Genomic DNA, 15,494 nt, shown 5'->3' on the forward strand with positions numbered 1-15,494 from the left:
GATACAAGCTGAATGTCTGAGGAGACCCCTTGGAAAGACAAAAGAGGGCAATGAATGATTGGACATCATCCAATCACCACATGAAGTAAATTAATACTGTAAAACTTCCCGTACCTTTAGAAAAAGCCACCAAAGAAAACAAGAGCAACAAGAACTCCATAATGTTGATGAATGAATGTGCTAGAGATACAGGAAAGAGGGGACTCTGGGCTGGGAAGCAAGTGAAGATTTTTTATTCAGGGCTTTTCATCCGAAACCACTCCCAACTTCCTGGTGGTATTTACATGAGACCTCCCCAGTGAGGCACATGAGGCAAATAAAAGCCATTTGGGAGATCAGGGTTTGCTGCTGCTTTCCTCTTTGTCCCATGCACACACACACACACAGACAAATGCACACAGAGTGGAGTTCTAATGCAGGGGGCATAAACGGAATGTAAAATTCAATCGAAGACATTTGTGTTGGAGGAAGGTTTCGAAGAAATAAATATACTGGGGATGATTTTTTCTTTCTTTTATGCTTTAAAACTGTTCGTTGTGGTGGATCAGTCAATAGACTGGCTTGATGATGATGATGATGATGATGATGATTTTCATCCTCCCTTCCACATGCACCTATAGAGATGCCTCTGGTGTGACACAACTATAATTTCAAATGCAGCTTGTGAAAAAGTTGGGCTGGGATGGAGCTCTGCTGTGGCAACCTGGAGAAGATGAATTTTAAGTAAATAAAAGAAAATGTAAGATATGTGTTCCATCTTTATATTCACACCCCAGGGCACCCTTCATAGACAATGGAAAGAGACAAAGTTGAGCCAATTCCTTCCACCCCTCTCCCTTTTGTTTGGTGAGGGGTTGACTGACAAGAAGTCGTAAGCACACAAAGGTTGTGGTTCAGGATATAGCAGGAGTGTGGAGGTTGTCTGGGTGAATTAAGAAGGAGTCGTCCTCACCAGCATTTGCCTTTGGGCAGGGGTGGGGAAACTCATCGAAATGTTTTGGTACTCCAACGCCTTTCATCCTAGGGGTAGCCATTTTGAAGTTCGAGAGATGGTAATGATTTTATTATAGTTATATATCACTTTTCATCATAAAACCTCAGGATGGTTCACAAGATTAAAATACAACTTAAAATGAAAAATGTTCTTCCTCTTCTCAAAGCACGGGGAATCCTGTCTTTGTAATAGGCAAATGAGAAATATAAAAGCTGTGTTTACATGGGGGTGTCACTAAACATGGTGCTCATGACTGCATATATATGCATGTTCAGAAACATTTCCTATTTACATGTCAAGGCATCCTCTTTGGTCCTCTTTGAGCAGTAAGAAGACCCTAACTTAAAATAATAATAATAATAATAATAATAATAATAATAATAATAATAATAATAATAATATAATGAACAGTGAGCATCCTGTGTGTTATATAATTCATGTAAAAGAGGGATAGAAGCAAGAATCAAACCACAAGATGCTGCTTGATGCCATGTAAAATCCTGACCTTAAATATGTCTTTGGTCTCAGAGACTTAAATAACAAACAGGTGAGAGATTGCTGGCATGCTAAAGGGCACAAATATCTCAGAGAGCGTCTGTGGGCAAAGGAGGGTTTTTGCTTGGCTGCAGATTCACTTCCTCTCACTGTGTCTCTTGCACAGTAATACACAGCCGTGTCCTCTGGTTTCAGGTTGTTCATTTGTAGATAGAGGAGGCTGTTGGAATTGTCCCTGGAGATAGTGAACCGTCCCTTGACTTTATCCGAGTAGCGTTTGGCAGATGAATCTGTATTTATATCTCCCACCCAATCCAGGCCCTTTCCAGGAGCCTGCCTCACCCACGCCATGTAGTAGCTGCTGAAGGTGAACCCAGAGGCTTGACAGGAGAGGTGGAGGGACTCCCCAGGTCTCTTGACATCCCCTCCAGACTCAACCAGCAGGACTGCAGATTGGGCACCTAGAAAGAAAGGCATTTTAGCATAACTGCTGCATCTTATTACACTCAGAGTGTCCCGTGCTTCTGGATTTGAGAACGGATGAATTTACCTCCAAGAGCTGCAGAAAATAAAACAAGTTGTAGCAAAAGTATCATCTTCCTTATCTAATGCTAGAGAGCTGAATGAAAAGTGGCCTCAGGTATTCAGGGTCACTGGTGCTGGGAGGAGGTCTGACCATCCTAAATAGGTGTCTCTCTCTCTGAAAATTTGCATACCCAGCTGGAGAAAAGCAGCAACAGAGACTTCAGGTAGTCTCTGACTGTAGGCATATCTAGTCTTTGTAAAAGTCTGCTTCCTCGTTAACGTAAAACTTCCGTACTTCTTAACAAGGGTGGAAATACATATCTTTCTAAGGATAAAATGAATACACAAACATTTGAGGGGGGAACGAGTTCCCTTGAACATGCCATGTACTCCCGGTGAACAATTTCTTGACATTGTTGCAGGGAGGAATTGTGCCGGAATGGCACGTTCAAGTGTAGCAGCAGAAGGAAAAGCTTAGATTAACCATTAAGCAAAAATATTCTTTGTAATTTTTTTTATAGGTATCCTGACTTGAAGTAAAGAATCAGAGCAAAAGACAAGGCCCTCTCATGGTCTCTTGTTTCTGGCCTGCCCATGGTTACCTGTTTACACACAGAGCCATTCCCTGTGAAGCACAGCTCGCAGCCCCACTTCAGCTGAAATTAGGCTTCAGTAAATAAACACTTTAGCCAACAGAATAGTTGGCTGTGGTGTATGCAGTTGGTGCTCTTTCAGCAATGGTTTTCACCATGGGGTCTATCGATATACAGCTTATATATGGGTACACTGTCTTATGGTAGAATATTGGAGAAAATGACAAGGCATTCTCATAGAATCTTGTTGCTGCCCTTCTCATGTTTGAAATAGGAAATAGGAAAGTTGTGTTTACATCAGAGGGTGGCAGTGTGGCAACCTTCCTTGCTTTCCATATATTCCACTTCCCCCGTTGAAATTAGGCGTGAAGGTAGCACTTGACAATCATATGTCAGGAGTGCTCTGATGGTGTTTCCTGCTTGGCAGGGGGTTGGACTCGATGGCCCTTGTGGTCTCTTCCAACTCTATGATTCTATGATTCTATGACTTGATTGTAGCCAAGATAATAGTTTGTGGTGTGTGGTTGACTATGGTGTTTCTGTGTGCTGCCCACGAGATATTTTTTTTCTGGGTGGCACATATGTCCATGGGTCCAGAATAGTTGATGACCCCTGGTCTACATGAACCGGATGCTTCATTCACATAAATAGCAAACAGAAGTATTTTCATCCCCAAAGGTAAAACTGGGGGCAAACTGTATGCTTTTCAATCAGAACAATCTCCATCGGTCACACAAGAAAATGTCATATGCCATGCCCATGGGTCAGTCACTATTTATGTTTCTTTTGACGTCTTCAGGCTATAGGGCACCCAGAATCAGACACTAGCTGATTAGGCCATGAATTCCCCCTTCATGAATTGCTACCCATGGGCTGGCGACATAAGAGAAGATTGTGAGAAAGTCTCTCAGGGAGTCAAATCTCAAGGGGCTCCTAAAATGTGGCTTCACAATAAATGTCTGAGGAAATGATTAGCCTCGCAGATGAAACCACCAACTGTACTTAAAGCACCAATTTAATTTGGTCATGGCCGATGGCATTTTCTGTTCTCGGCACCATGACTGCCCCCTTGGGGAGACGAGAAGGAGGAGGTTGTGGTGGTAGGGAATTCTGATGTCTTGTAGTGTGACAAGATGGTTAATATGTGATAGGATAGAGATTGATGAATTCTCCTTCAGTGATACCAGAAGATGTGTTCTAAGACTATAATAAGAGAGGGGACAGAAGCTAGAATTTTACTTTAACTAGGAGGTTTCAGAAATCAGACTCACCTTTGTTGGGGGTTTTAAAGCAGAAATTGTCAGGGATTCTTGCATTTAGCAAAATAAGTGTTAATTTACCAATCCCAAGTGTTATCTTACCAATCTTAAGCAATAGAGGGCATCTGTGTTTGTTTGGTGTCAAACTCATGCCTGACAATCCTGTTGCACACCATCCCAATCTCCGAGCAGCAAAATATTCAGGGGTCAGAGGTGGATTCAAGGGAACATGACAAGTTTGGTTGCACTAGACATGGAGTCTTGGGGTGCCATAACTATGATTTAGTATCAAGCATGAGAGGTGGGGGTTTCAGATTTTGGCATCGCACAGGGTGCTGCTGAAATTTGGGATCCCAAGGTTCAGCACTGCAGGGTATCCAGTCCTTGGTGTAGATGAACCAGACAGTGGAGTCACACTTTAAAATATGAAGTATTTTTCTCCGCTCAAATATTAGTATAGGCATATAATTTGAACTAGGCACTATAGGCATATAAAGGTTGAACTACTAATATTTATTTTTTTAATGTGACTCCGTTCTCTTCTTCATTTACACCAAGAGCCACCAAACATTCTGCAATACAACTCCTCTGTCTTGATTAAAGGAGAGTTTCTGTCTGGCTCCAGATTCACTTCCTCTCACTGTGCCTCTTGCACAGTAATACACAGCCGTGTCTTCGGGTTTAAGGCTGTTCATTTGCAGATAGAGGAGGCTGTTGGAATTGTCCCTGGAGACGGTGAATCTTCCCTTCACTTTATCCAAGTAGGAAATTGTACCCGAAGTGGAGCTTATGTAGGCCACCCATTCCAGGCCCTTCCCTGGAACCTGTCTCACCCAGTGCATGCCATAGCCCCCAAAGTTGAATCCAGAGGCTCGACAGGAGAGGCGGAGGTACTCCCCAGGCCTTTTCACTTCTCCTCCAGACTCCACCAGCTGAACCTCTGATTGGACACCTGGAAAGAAAGTCATTTTAAGAAGTCTGCTGCATGCTACCAACACCCAGAATGTAACAACCTTCGATAACTGGTATGAGAAATTTACCTCCTAAAGCTGCTGAAAAGAAAATAAGCTGAAGCAAAGCTATCATTTTTGCTTCCTGGTGCTTTGAGATATTTGACCAAAATGTGGTCCTTAGTATGCAGGGATAGGGAGAGTGGTTTGGCTGCTTTAAAGAGGAAGCTCTCTATGAAATTTACATTTACATTAAATTTACATTTAAATTTTCATTTTCATTTACATTTACATTTACTCTGGTGCCCACCAGAGTGGGCGAGAACACTTTTCACAGTATCTGCACTCCCCAGTGGAAATTTCAAAGGAGTTCTTTATTGTAGCCAAATAAGAAGCTGTGGTATGTGGCTTGTTGTGGTGTTTGTGTGTACTGCCCATTGCAGAATGTTTGATGGCCCTTGGTGTAAATGAAGAAGAGAACGGAGTCACATTTTTAAAATAAATATTAATAGATCTGATTCGGACTCTGAGATCATCAATGGAGGCCCCTTTTTCATGTTCCTCCTTTACATGATGTCTGGAGGTTGGCAAAAGGAAAAGGAGCCTTTTCTGCAATGGCTCTCTGTTAGCGGAATGCTCTCCCCAGTGAAGCTCACAGAGAACCATCATTCTACATCTGTAGGCATCAGGCAAAAACTTTCCTCTATAGCCAGGCTTTTGCACTTTATCTATCCATGGTCTCCTAGAAGGGGGTGAGGTGTTTTAAATGTATTTCTCTTTCCTCTTGGTTTTAACGTATCTGTCAGGGAACTGACATCGGAGCCAGAGGCGGAGGGAAGGCTCCCAAGTGATGCTGGAGAGGGACCCAGCAGGGAGAGAGGCAGCTCATCAGCTGGGGAAGGAAATCAGCGCAACACCAGGGATAAAGGGGGGCAGATGGGGGAATCAGCGAGAGGGCTCCAGGACTATTCACTGGACACCAGCGGGGAGAGCACGGGTCCTCTGCTACCCACGCCCTCCCTGCGCAGAAGACTTCCGCGCAGGGAGAGTAGGAGGAGACTTGGCGTCAAACAGCTTTTATGATGGAAAAGGTTTAAGAAACGCCCACTGACGGATTCTGCTAGCGACTGAGGCAGCCACGAAGTGAAGGGCTGTCCAGACAGGAAAGGTTTAACAAGCCAACTTAGCCAGGAGTGGCGGCAACTTGCGCACGAGCAACCCCTATATTCATCACAGCATCTATGAGGGGTATTTTGTCTCTTTGGTTGTAAGTCTCATTGGATTACTGTGGGTGAGATAAAGGAACTGGCAAATTCATAATAATAACACTAATAAATGATTATAGTTCGCCTAGGGAGAGCCCCAGGTATACAGCTGCATGACTAGTTGGCTGTCTCCGTGTGAATGGGGACCTGGGAATTGGAGGTGGCAGACTATTGGTCTAAATTGTCTTAAGAGGTTTCTTTGATCTCTGGCTAATACAATGTCCCAGATTTCATGTGGAATGTTGGAGGGAATGCAACTCTTCTGTTATGATCAAAGGAGGGCTTTTGTCTGGCTTCAGATTCACTTCCTATCACTGTGTCTCTTGCACAGTAATACACACCCGTGTCCTCGGGTTTAAGGCTGTTCATTTACGAATAGAGGAGGCTGTTGGAATTGTCCCTGGAGATGGTGATGGGCGAGATAAAGGAACTGACAAATTCATAATAATAACACTAAAAAATGATTATAGTTTGCCTAGGGAGAGCCCCAGGTGTACAGCTGCATAACTAGCTGGCTGTCTCCGTTTGAATGGGCAGACAGTGAAAATTATCTTAACAGGTTTCTTTGGTCTCTGACAGCTAATAGAATGTCCCTATTTTCATTTGAAATGATGGAGGGAATGCAAATCCTCTGTTTTGATTAAAGGAGGGTTTTTGTCTGGCTTCAGGTTCACTTCCTCTCCCTGTGCCTCTTGCACAGTAATACACAGCCGTGTCTTCGGGTTTAAGGCTGTTCATTTGCAGATAGAGGAGGCTGTTGGAATTGTCCCTGGAGGTGGTGAATCTTCCCTTCACTTTAACCAAGTAGTAAATTGTACCTGAACTGGAGCTTATGTTGCCCACCCATTCCAGGCCATTCCCTGGAACCTGTCTCACCCAGTGAAATGCTGTTAATAAATAGAATAAATTCCATTCCCTCCAACATTCCACATGAAAACAGGGAAATTATATCAGCTGCCAGAGACCACAGAAACCTGTTAAGATAATTTTCACCGATAGTCTGCCACCTCATTTCCCCTGGTCCCCATTCACACGGAGACAGCCAGCTAGTCATTCTGCTGTACACCTGGGGCTCTCGCTGGGCAAATTATAATAATTTATTAGTGTTATTATTATGAATTTGTCAGTTCCTTTATCTTGCCCAGGACAATCCAATGAGACTTACAACCAAAGGGACAAAATACCCCTTATAGATATGGTAAAACCAAGAGGAAAAAGAAAGACATTAAAAACACCTCACCCACTTCTAAGAGACCATGGATAGTTAAAGGGCAAAGACCTGGTTATAGAGGAAAGGTTTTGCGTGGTGCCTGTGGGTGTATAATGATGGTTCCAGGCGATTCTCACTGGGGAGAGCATTCCACAAACAGGGAGCCATTGCAGAAAAGGCTCCTTCTCATTTTCTCACCCTCCAGACATCATGTGGAGGAGAAACATGAAAAAAGGGCCTCAAATGATGATCTCATTGTCTGGATCAGTTCTATGAATTTTTAATTTATACCCAGGACCATCAAACATTCTGCAATGGGCACTACACACAAGCACCACAAACCACACACCACAGCTTGTTCTTTGCCTACACTAAACAGCTTGTTTGAAGTTTTCATTGGGGAGAGAGGATACTGCAAGAAGTGTTCTCGCCCCCTCTGGTCGGCACAATTGTGGTCTGGCATTCCCCTGCGTGCCACAATCTGACTTGGGATTCCCTGACAGCACATGAAGGCTCTCAGTCAAACTTGCTGCCTTGACTGTGGTATGAATGCATGCACATAAACACCATTCCCATGAAATTTAATTAATTTATTCATTCATAGCATTTTATTCCAGATTTTCCCTCGAAGAATTCAAAGTGCTATATATGACATCCCCCTCCTCATATATTCCTCACATCACTCCAGTAAAGTAGCTTAGGCTGAGAGGATGTGACTGGCCCAAGGTCATCTAGTGAGCTTCATGGACAAGTAGGGATTTGAACCCAGGTTTCCCATGTCCTATGTGCTGCAGAGGAGGTTTCACCATTTCTGAAAGTCCACATTCCTTCTTGAGGTGTATCCCCAGCAACCTTAAGCATAACTCAGAGGTGTGAACAGACAAAACACAAATGATCATGTATTTACAAAACTGCATGTTGATTTTAGGTGGTAGAAATAATGCTGCAGCAAAGTCTTTTTGTACAGTGCTGTACTGATCCACATTGGTCTACTTCCATTGTGTGTCACTTCTGTAGGTTTCCATCAGTATAATCATTTCTGGATTAAGTTACAGATTGAAGAGGAAGGCAGTTTGGATGTTGTTCCGCATCATCTGTGGAATGTAGAATTGCTCTGTCACAGTTTTCACAGTGTATTTGCTTATAGAAGCAGGACTTCTACTTTTTGAACAGGGCCCAATAGGCTTTGTCTCACTGTGTCTCTTCGGGCACAGAAATACACAGCGGAGTCTGCAGCTGTCAAGGAGTTCAGCTGGAGGGAGAACTCATTCTTTGAGGCATCTGAAGAAATGCTTGTTCTGCTCTTCAGGGAAGGGGCATATGCTTTTCCTCCACTATAGGGGTATATCGTTGCAATCCATTCCAGACCTTTCCCAGGAGCTTGACGGATCCAACTCCACTCATAGTACTGAGTAGAGATGGAGAAACCTGTGACTTTACAAAGCAGGTTGAGATTCTCTCCTGGTCTCGCTATTCCTGGTCCAGATGATACAAGCTGAATGTCTGAGGAGACCCCTTGGAACGAGAAAAGATGGCAATGAATGGTTGTTCATCATCTAATCGTCCCATGAACTAAATAAACATTGCAGAACTTCCCTTACCTTTAGAGAACACCACCAAAGAAAACAAGAGCAACAAGAGCTCCATAATATTGATGAATAAATGTGTGCTAGCGATACAGGAAAGAGGGGACTCTGGGCTGGGAAGCAAGTGAAGATTTTATATTAAGGGCATTCATCCAAAACCACTCCCAACTTGCTGGTGGTATTTACATGAGACCTCCCCAGTGAGCACATGAGGCAGATAAAAGCCATTTTGGCATCAGGGTTTGCTGCTGGCTTCCTCTTTGTCCCCTGCACACACACAAACACACACACACTGGCAAATGCACACAGAGTGGAGTTCTAATGGAGGGGGCATAGATGGAATGCAAAATTCAATCAAAGATGTTGGTGTTGGAGCAAGGTTTGGAAGAGATTAATGTACTGGGAATGGATTTTTCTTTTATACTTTAAAACTGCTTGTTGTGGTGGAAAATGCAAAGGACTGGCATTTATTTATTTATTATTATTATTATTATTATTATTATTATTATTATTATTATTATTATTATTATTTCTGCCTCCCTTCCCCATGCAACTTTAGAGATGATGCTGGTGTGATGCAACTATAATTTCAAATGTAGCTTGTGGAAATAATGTGCTGGGAGGGAGCTCTGCTATGGCAACCTGGAGAAGTGGAATTTTAAGTAAATAAAAGAAAATGTAAGATATAGGTTCCATCTTTATATTCACACTCCAGTGCACCCTTCATTCACCACTGGAATGCCCACCACACTCCCAAATGCAAAACCATTATTTATTATCTCCCCTCATGAAATTACATCAGGAGTCTTAAAAAATATTTTTTTAAATGCTTCCTCTGCAAGAAGGGAGATATTGGAAAGTTTCATTTGCATAAATATTTAGAATAGTACTATATACTTGAAAGGAGGCATTTTGCCTTCATAGGCAAAGGAAAGAGACAAAGTTGAGCCAATTCCAACCACCCCTCTCCCTTTTGTTTGGTGAGGGGTTGACTGACAAGAAGTCATAAGCACACAAGGGTTGTGGCTCAGGATATAGCAGGAGCATGGATGTTGTCTGGGTGAAGTAAGAAGAAGTCCTCCTCACCAGCATTTGCCTTTGGACAGGGGTGGGGAAACTCATCCAAATGGTTTGGGAGTCCAACGCCTTTCATCCTAGGGGTAGCCATTTTGAAGTTCGAGAGATGATGATGATGGTCATGATGGTGATGATTAATGGGTAGAGATAATGATGATGAAGGGCGGCTTCTGTAGATCTGGGACGTTCTGCTTAAAGTAGGACAGTTGGAAGGTCTGCTGTACTACAAATATTTTGTTTACACATGCCCTCAATTTACAGGGCATCCATATTTACAGGGCATCCATAGAAAAGAAGCTTGTGCCATGGATTCCTTCCTCACAAACTGTTACCCATGGGCTGAAGCACAGAGATAATTGCTTGAAAGTTTCTCAGGGACTCAAAGTCTCAGGGGGCACATAGAAAGTTGGTTGACCAGGAAACATCTGAGAAAGTAATTGCTTCACAGATGAAATCACCAACCGTACTTCGAGCAGAATTTTATTTCAGTCCTGGCAGATGGGGCGTGTTCTCATCTTTGCACCATGACTGCCCCCTTGTGAGAAACAAGAGACGGAAGAGTTCTGCTTTTGTTTGTTTTACCAAACTTCTCACCTGTGATGGAGCTTCATGCTCTGGAACCAGGGGGCGGAGAGCAGGCAGGAGAGGGCCTGGGTGCATCCCAGGGGAAAAGCGCGCTGCCTACAGGGGCATGGCACGTGTCCTGGGAGCGGGGTGTGCCACCTGCAGGGGCGTGGGGGGCAGCCATGATGGTACCCCACTGGTATCGCGCTGCCAGGGGCAGTGTGCTCCCCCCGCACACCTCTTCCTCCTCCAGTGCTTCTCACTGTAACCTCTGTCTACTAAACATCTCTATAACTTTCAATCTCACCAGATGCATTTCTTTTGATTGTATAAATCCACTTGCAGAACGAGAGAGAGACTCTATCATCTATTATCATCTATCATCTATCATCTATCATCTATCATCTATCAATCTATCTATCTATCATCTATCTATCTATCTATCATCTATCTATCTATCTATCTATCTATCTATCTATCTATCTATCTATCATCTATCTATCTATTATCTATCTATCTATCTATCTATCTATCTATCATCTATCTATCTATCTATCATCTATCTATTATCTATCTATTATCTATCTATCATCTATCTATCTATCTATCTATCTATCTATCTATCTATCTATCTATCATCTATCTATCAATCATCTAATCTATCTAATAGAGTGGTACCTTGGGTTAAAGACACTTCAGGTTACAGACGCTTCAGGTTACAGACTCTGCTAACCCAGAAATAGTACCTCGGGTTAAGAGATTTGCTTCAGGATGAGAATAGAAACTGTGCAGTGGCGGTGTGGCGGCAGTGGGAGGCCCCATTGGCTAAAGTGGTACCTCAGGTTAAGAACAGTTTCAGGTTAGGAATGGACCGCCAGATCGAATTAAGTTCTTAACCCGAGGTACCAATGTCTATTTAGAATGTTTGTGTATTTTGATAGGCGGCTCTCTGCATAAATAAAAGCCCTTGTTACACATGCATATCTGAATTGTCATATATGATTGCTTTGTAGGAAGACACTAAGATGTTTTAGGAGAAGCAGAGTCTTGTGTGGAGAGATGGTGTCACTACTCCAACATTTCTCCCAATGAATAAATATCCAAACCCAGAGGCCATGAAAAATGCTTTACGACAACTAAATAAAGTACCGTATTTTTCGCCCTATAGGACGCACTTTTTCCCCTCCAAAAATGAAGGGGAAAGGTGTGTGCGTCCTATGGGGCGAATGCAGGCTTTCGCTGAAGCCTGGAGAGCGGGAGGGGTCGGTGCGCACCGACCCCTCTCACTCTCCAGGCTTCAGGAGAGCCCCAGCGCCAGCCTCATAAGGTTGGGGGACAGAGGGAGACGGAACGCCGCCATCCCGCTGTCTCCCGAAGTGGTTTGGAGGCTGACGCGGGGAGACCCCGCCGCCAGCCCCGCAAGCTCCGGGGACAGTGGGGAGGCGCAGCGCTGTGGGGAGGCGCAGTCTCCCCTCTGTCCCCGGACCTGATTTGAAGGCGGGCGGCGGGGAGAAGAGTGCTTCTCCTCGCTGCCTGCCCCACAAGCTCCGGGGACAGCTGGGAAGTGCAGCGCGTCTTCCCGCTGTCCCCGGACCTGATCTCAAGGCGGGCGGTGGGGAGAAGAGCGCTTCTCCCCACTGCCGGCCCCACAAGCGCCTGGGGGGGGGGGAATAAACATTTTTTCCTTTATTTTCCCCCCAAAAAACTTGATGCGTCCTATGGGCCAGTGCGTCCTATGGGGCGAAAAATACGGTATATGCGCTACATAAAGAAAACATCATATGACCTCACCATAGGCAAATGCACACACGTGAGCCTTAAAAAGACCCTAACTTCCAAAAAGAAAAAAAAAATGAACATTGGGCATCATGTGTGTCATATGTAATTCATGTAAAAGAGGGAGAGAAGCAAGAATTGAACCATAGCTTGCTGCTTGAACCCATGTAAAATCCTGACCTAAAATATGTCTTGGGGCCACATTGACCTAAATAAGAAACAGTTGGGGAAGTGCTGACACACCAAAGAGGACAAAAAAGAATCATTTGAACTACATGTTTCTTCAGTCTCTTGCAGCTGAATCAATTCAAAGGGCAGCTGTGGGCAAAGGAGGGTTTTTGCTTGGCTCCAGATTCACTTCCTCTCACTGTGTCTCTTGCACAGTAATACACAGCCATGTCTTCCAGTTTAAGGCTGTTCATTTGCAGATAGAGGAGGCTATTAGAATTGTCCCTGGAGACGGTGAATCTCCCCTTCACTTTATCCAAGTAGGAAATGTAATTAGATTGGGGATATATGTAGGCCACCCATTCCAGGCCTTTCCCAGGAGCCTGTCTCACCCAGTTCATGTAAGCATTCCCAAAGTTGAACCCAGAGGCTTGGCAGGAGAGGCGGAGGGACTCCCCAGGCCTTTTCACATCTCCCCCAGACTCAACCAGCTGGACCTCCGATTGGACACCTAGAAAGAAAGGCATATTGAGAGACCAGATCCATGTTATAAACATCCAGACTGTATCAGCTTTCTTCAACTGGAAAAATGAATTTACCTCCCCAAGCTGCTGAAAAGAAAACAAGTTGAAGGAAAACTATCATTTTCCTGGTCTGAGAGAGATAAGCAAGAAGTGGTCACACATATGCAAGGGAAGGGAGGTTCTCTGACTGCTTTAAAGAGGAAGCTCTCTCTGAAGATTTACATACTCATTAGTATAAAAGCACCAACAGAGACTCTGGGCAGTGAGGGACTAGAGTCATATCTGCACTTTGTCAGAAATCTCCTTCTTTGCTGCTGCACAGTTTGTACAGGTCTTTACAGTGATGATTTTATGTAGAACTCTCAGGAAAAAAGAGCAACGCAGGTTTTCAGAAACTCCATCACTTTCAGCATGGCCAGTGCTTGTACCATCAAAGGTGGGGAACAATTTCTTAGCATAACTGTGGAGAGGAATTGGACTGCAATGATATGGTCAAATGAAGTGGAAGAAAAATCTAGATTAACACTGTAGATCACAGCTCAGCAAACAAATGAAATATCCGCGGAATGCTCTCTCTTAAAGGCCTTGAATAAAAAGATACATGAATAGCATAGGTATAAGAATCCTGTATTAATGTAGAATAGAAGAACACATGACATAGCTCCTTGTTCTTGCTCTTCTCAAAGCATGGGGAATCCTGTCTCTGTAAGATGTCAAAATAAAAAAATTCCTTCCAGTAGCACCTTAAAGACCAACTAAGTTAGTTCTTGGTATGAGCTTTCGTGTGCATGCACACTTCTTCAGATACACTGAACTGGCAACTTCTGTTTCAGTGTATCTGAAGAAGTGTGCATGCACACGAAAGCTCATACCAAGAACTAACTTAGTTGGTCTTTAAGGTGCTACTGGAAGGAATTTTTTAATTTTGACTATGGCAGACGGCTACCTATCTGTATCTGTAAGATGTGAATGAGAAATACAAAAGCTTTGTTTACATTGGGGGGGGTATATGGGTGCATATGCACGTTCAGAAACATTCCCTGTTTGCATGTCAAGGCATCCTCCCTTTGGTCCTCCCCAATACCAAGAATAACACAACAACCAATACTTGGGTGAAATCAGGCCACAACTTCATTGACAACAAAAGTTTGGCATAGGTATTTTGTATACCCCACCCCTTCCTGCAAAAAGAACTTGTATTTTGGGGACAAGAAGAAATGAGGGAGTCCCTGACCTGCATCAAGGGGTATCTCCCCCACTGGATTGCACCTGGGGAGTGTTGTGGCACCTCACCCCTGTCTGGGCATCCGGACAGAAGCATCTCCCCATGATCCCTTTAACAGGATACTCTGTTTCGAAGGCAGGGGCTACAACCGCCCCTCAGAACAAGACTATACCTACCCAATGCCTAAACTGTCAAAGTTGTGACAATTACAATGAGGATGGCAAAAAGCAGAGGGCTGAGTTGGAAAATTTCAACCTGGACCCCAACACGGTGATCGACTATGCTATAGCAAAGTGGAGCAGAACAACATGCAATAGCAATATGTAAAGTGGGTGGGTGGGGATCCAATGAAATGTGGCTGCAGAACAAGCCATGGGTCTGTATTATATACTGGAGGAACGTCCTTTAACTTGGTTGCCCATGCTTGCTCCCGATTCACTTGATAAGGCAAGTGGACAGGGCAAATTACCCATATATACTCGAGTATAAGCCGACCGAATATAAGCCGAGGAACCTAATTTTACCACAAAAAACCGGGAAAACTTATTGACTCGAGTATAAGCTGCTTCACCACACCACAAACCTTTCCCTCCCAGCCCCTCCCGTTCCCCTGCCTACCTAGGGTGCTGCCGAGAGGTCAGAGGCTGGTGGCGACAGCGGCAGAGGAAGAACAAACAGCTCGAAATGGCTGTTATCAGGGTGCTAGTTCCTCCTCCACCACTGATGACAGCTGCGGACAGGGACCCTCAATCGAGTATAAGCCGAGGGGGGTTTTTCAGCATAAAAAATATGCTGAAAAAGCCGACTTATACTCGAGTATATACGGTAGTCAAGCAACAAGTTTGGTAGAGCCTTCCTGTGAGGTCTGGGAATCCCAAGTCAGATCCTGGCACGCAGGGGAGTGCCTGCCCACAATGAGGTACACTGCAGAGGGCGAGCACACTTCTCACAGTATCCTCTCTCCCTAATAGAAATTTCAAAGAAGCTCTTTAGTGTAAGCAATAGAACAAGCTGTGGTGTGTGGCTGGTTGTGGTGCTTGTGTGTAGTGCCCATTGCAGAATGTTTGATGGTCCTTGGTGTAAATTAAAGATCCATAGAACTGATCCAGACACTGAAATCATCATTTGAGGCCCTTTTTTCATGTTCCTCCTCCACATGATGTCTGGAGGGTGAGAAAATTAGAAGGAGCCTTTTCTGCAATGGCTCCCTGTTTGTGGAATGCTCTCTCCAGTGAGAATCGCCTGGAACCATAACTCAGAGATGTGACCAGACGAAACACAGA

General features: G+C 44.1%; 1 protein-coding gene; it reads left to right on the top strand.

The window, feature by feature from the left end:
* The window catches only part of LOC310691375 (vomeronasal type-2 receptor 26-like), a 460,470-nt gene that overhangs the window by 247,494 nt on the left and 197,482 nt on the right, over nucleotides 1-15,494 (top strand).

The sequence above is a fragment of the Podarcis liolepis genome (assembly GCF_965112155.1).
Source record: "Podarcis liolepis genome assembly, chromosome: 13".
NCBI classification, from domain to species: domain Eukaryota; kingdom Metazoa; phylum Chordata; class Lepidosauria; order Squamata; family Lacertidae; genus Podarcis; species Podarcis liolepis.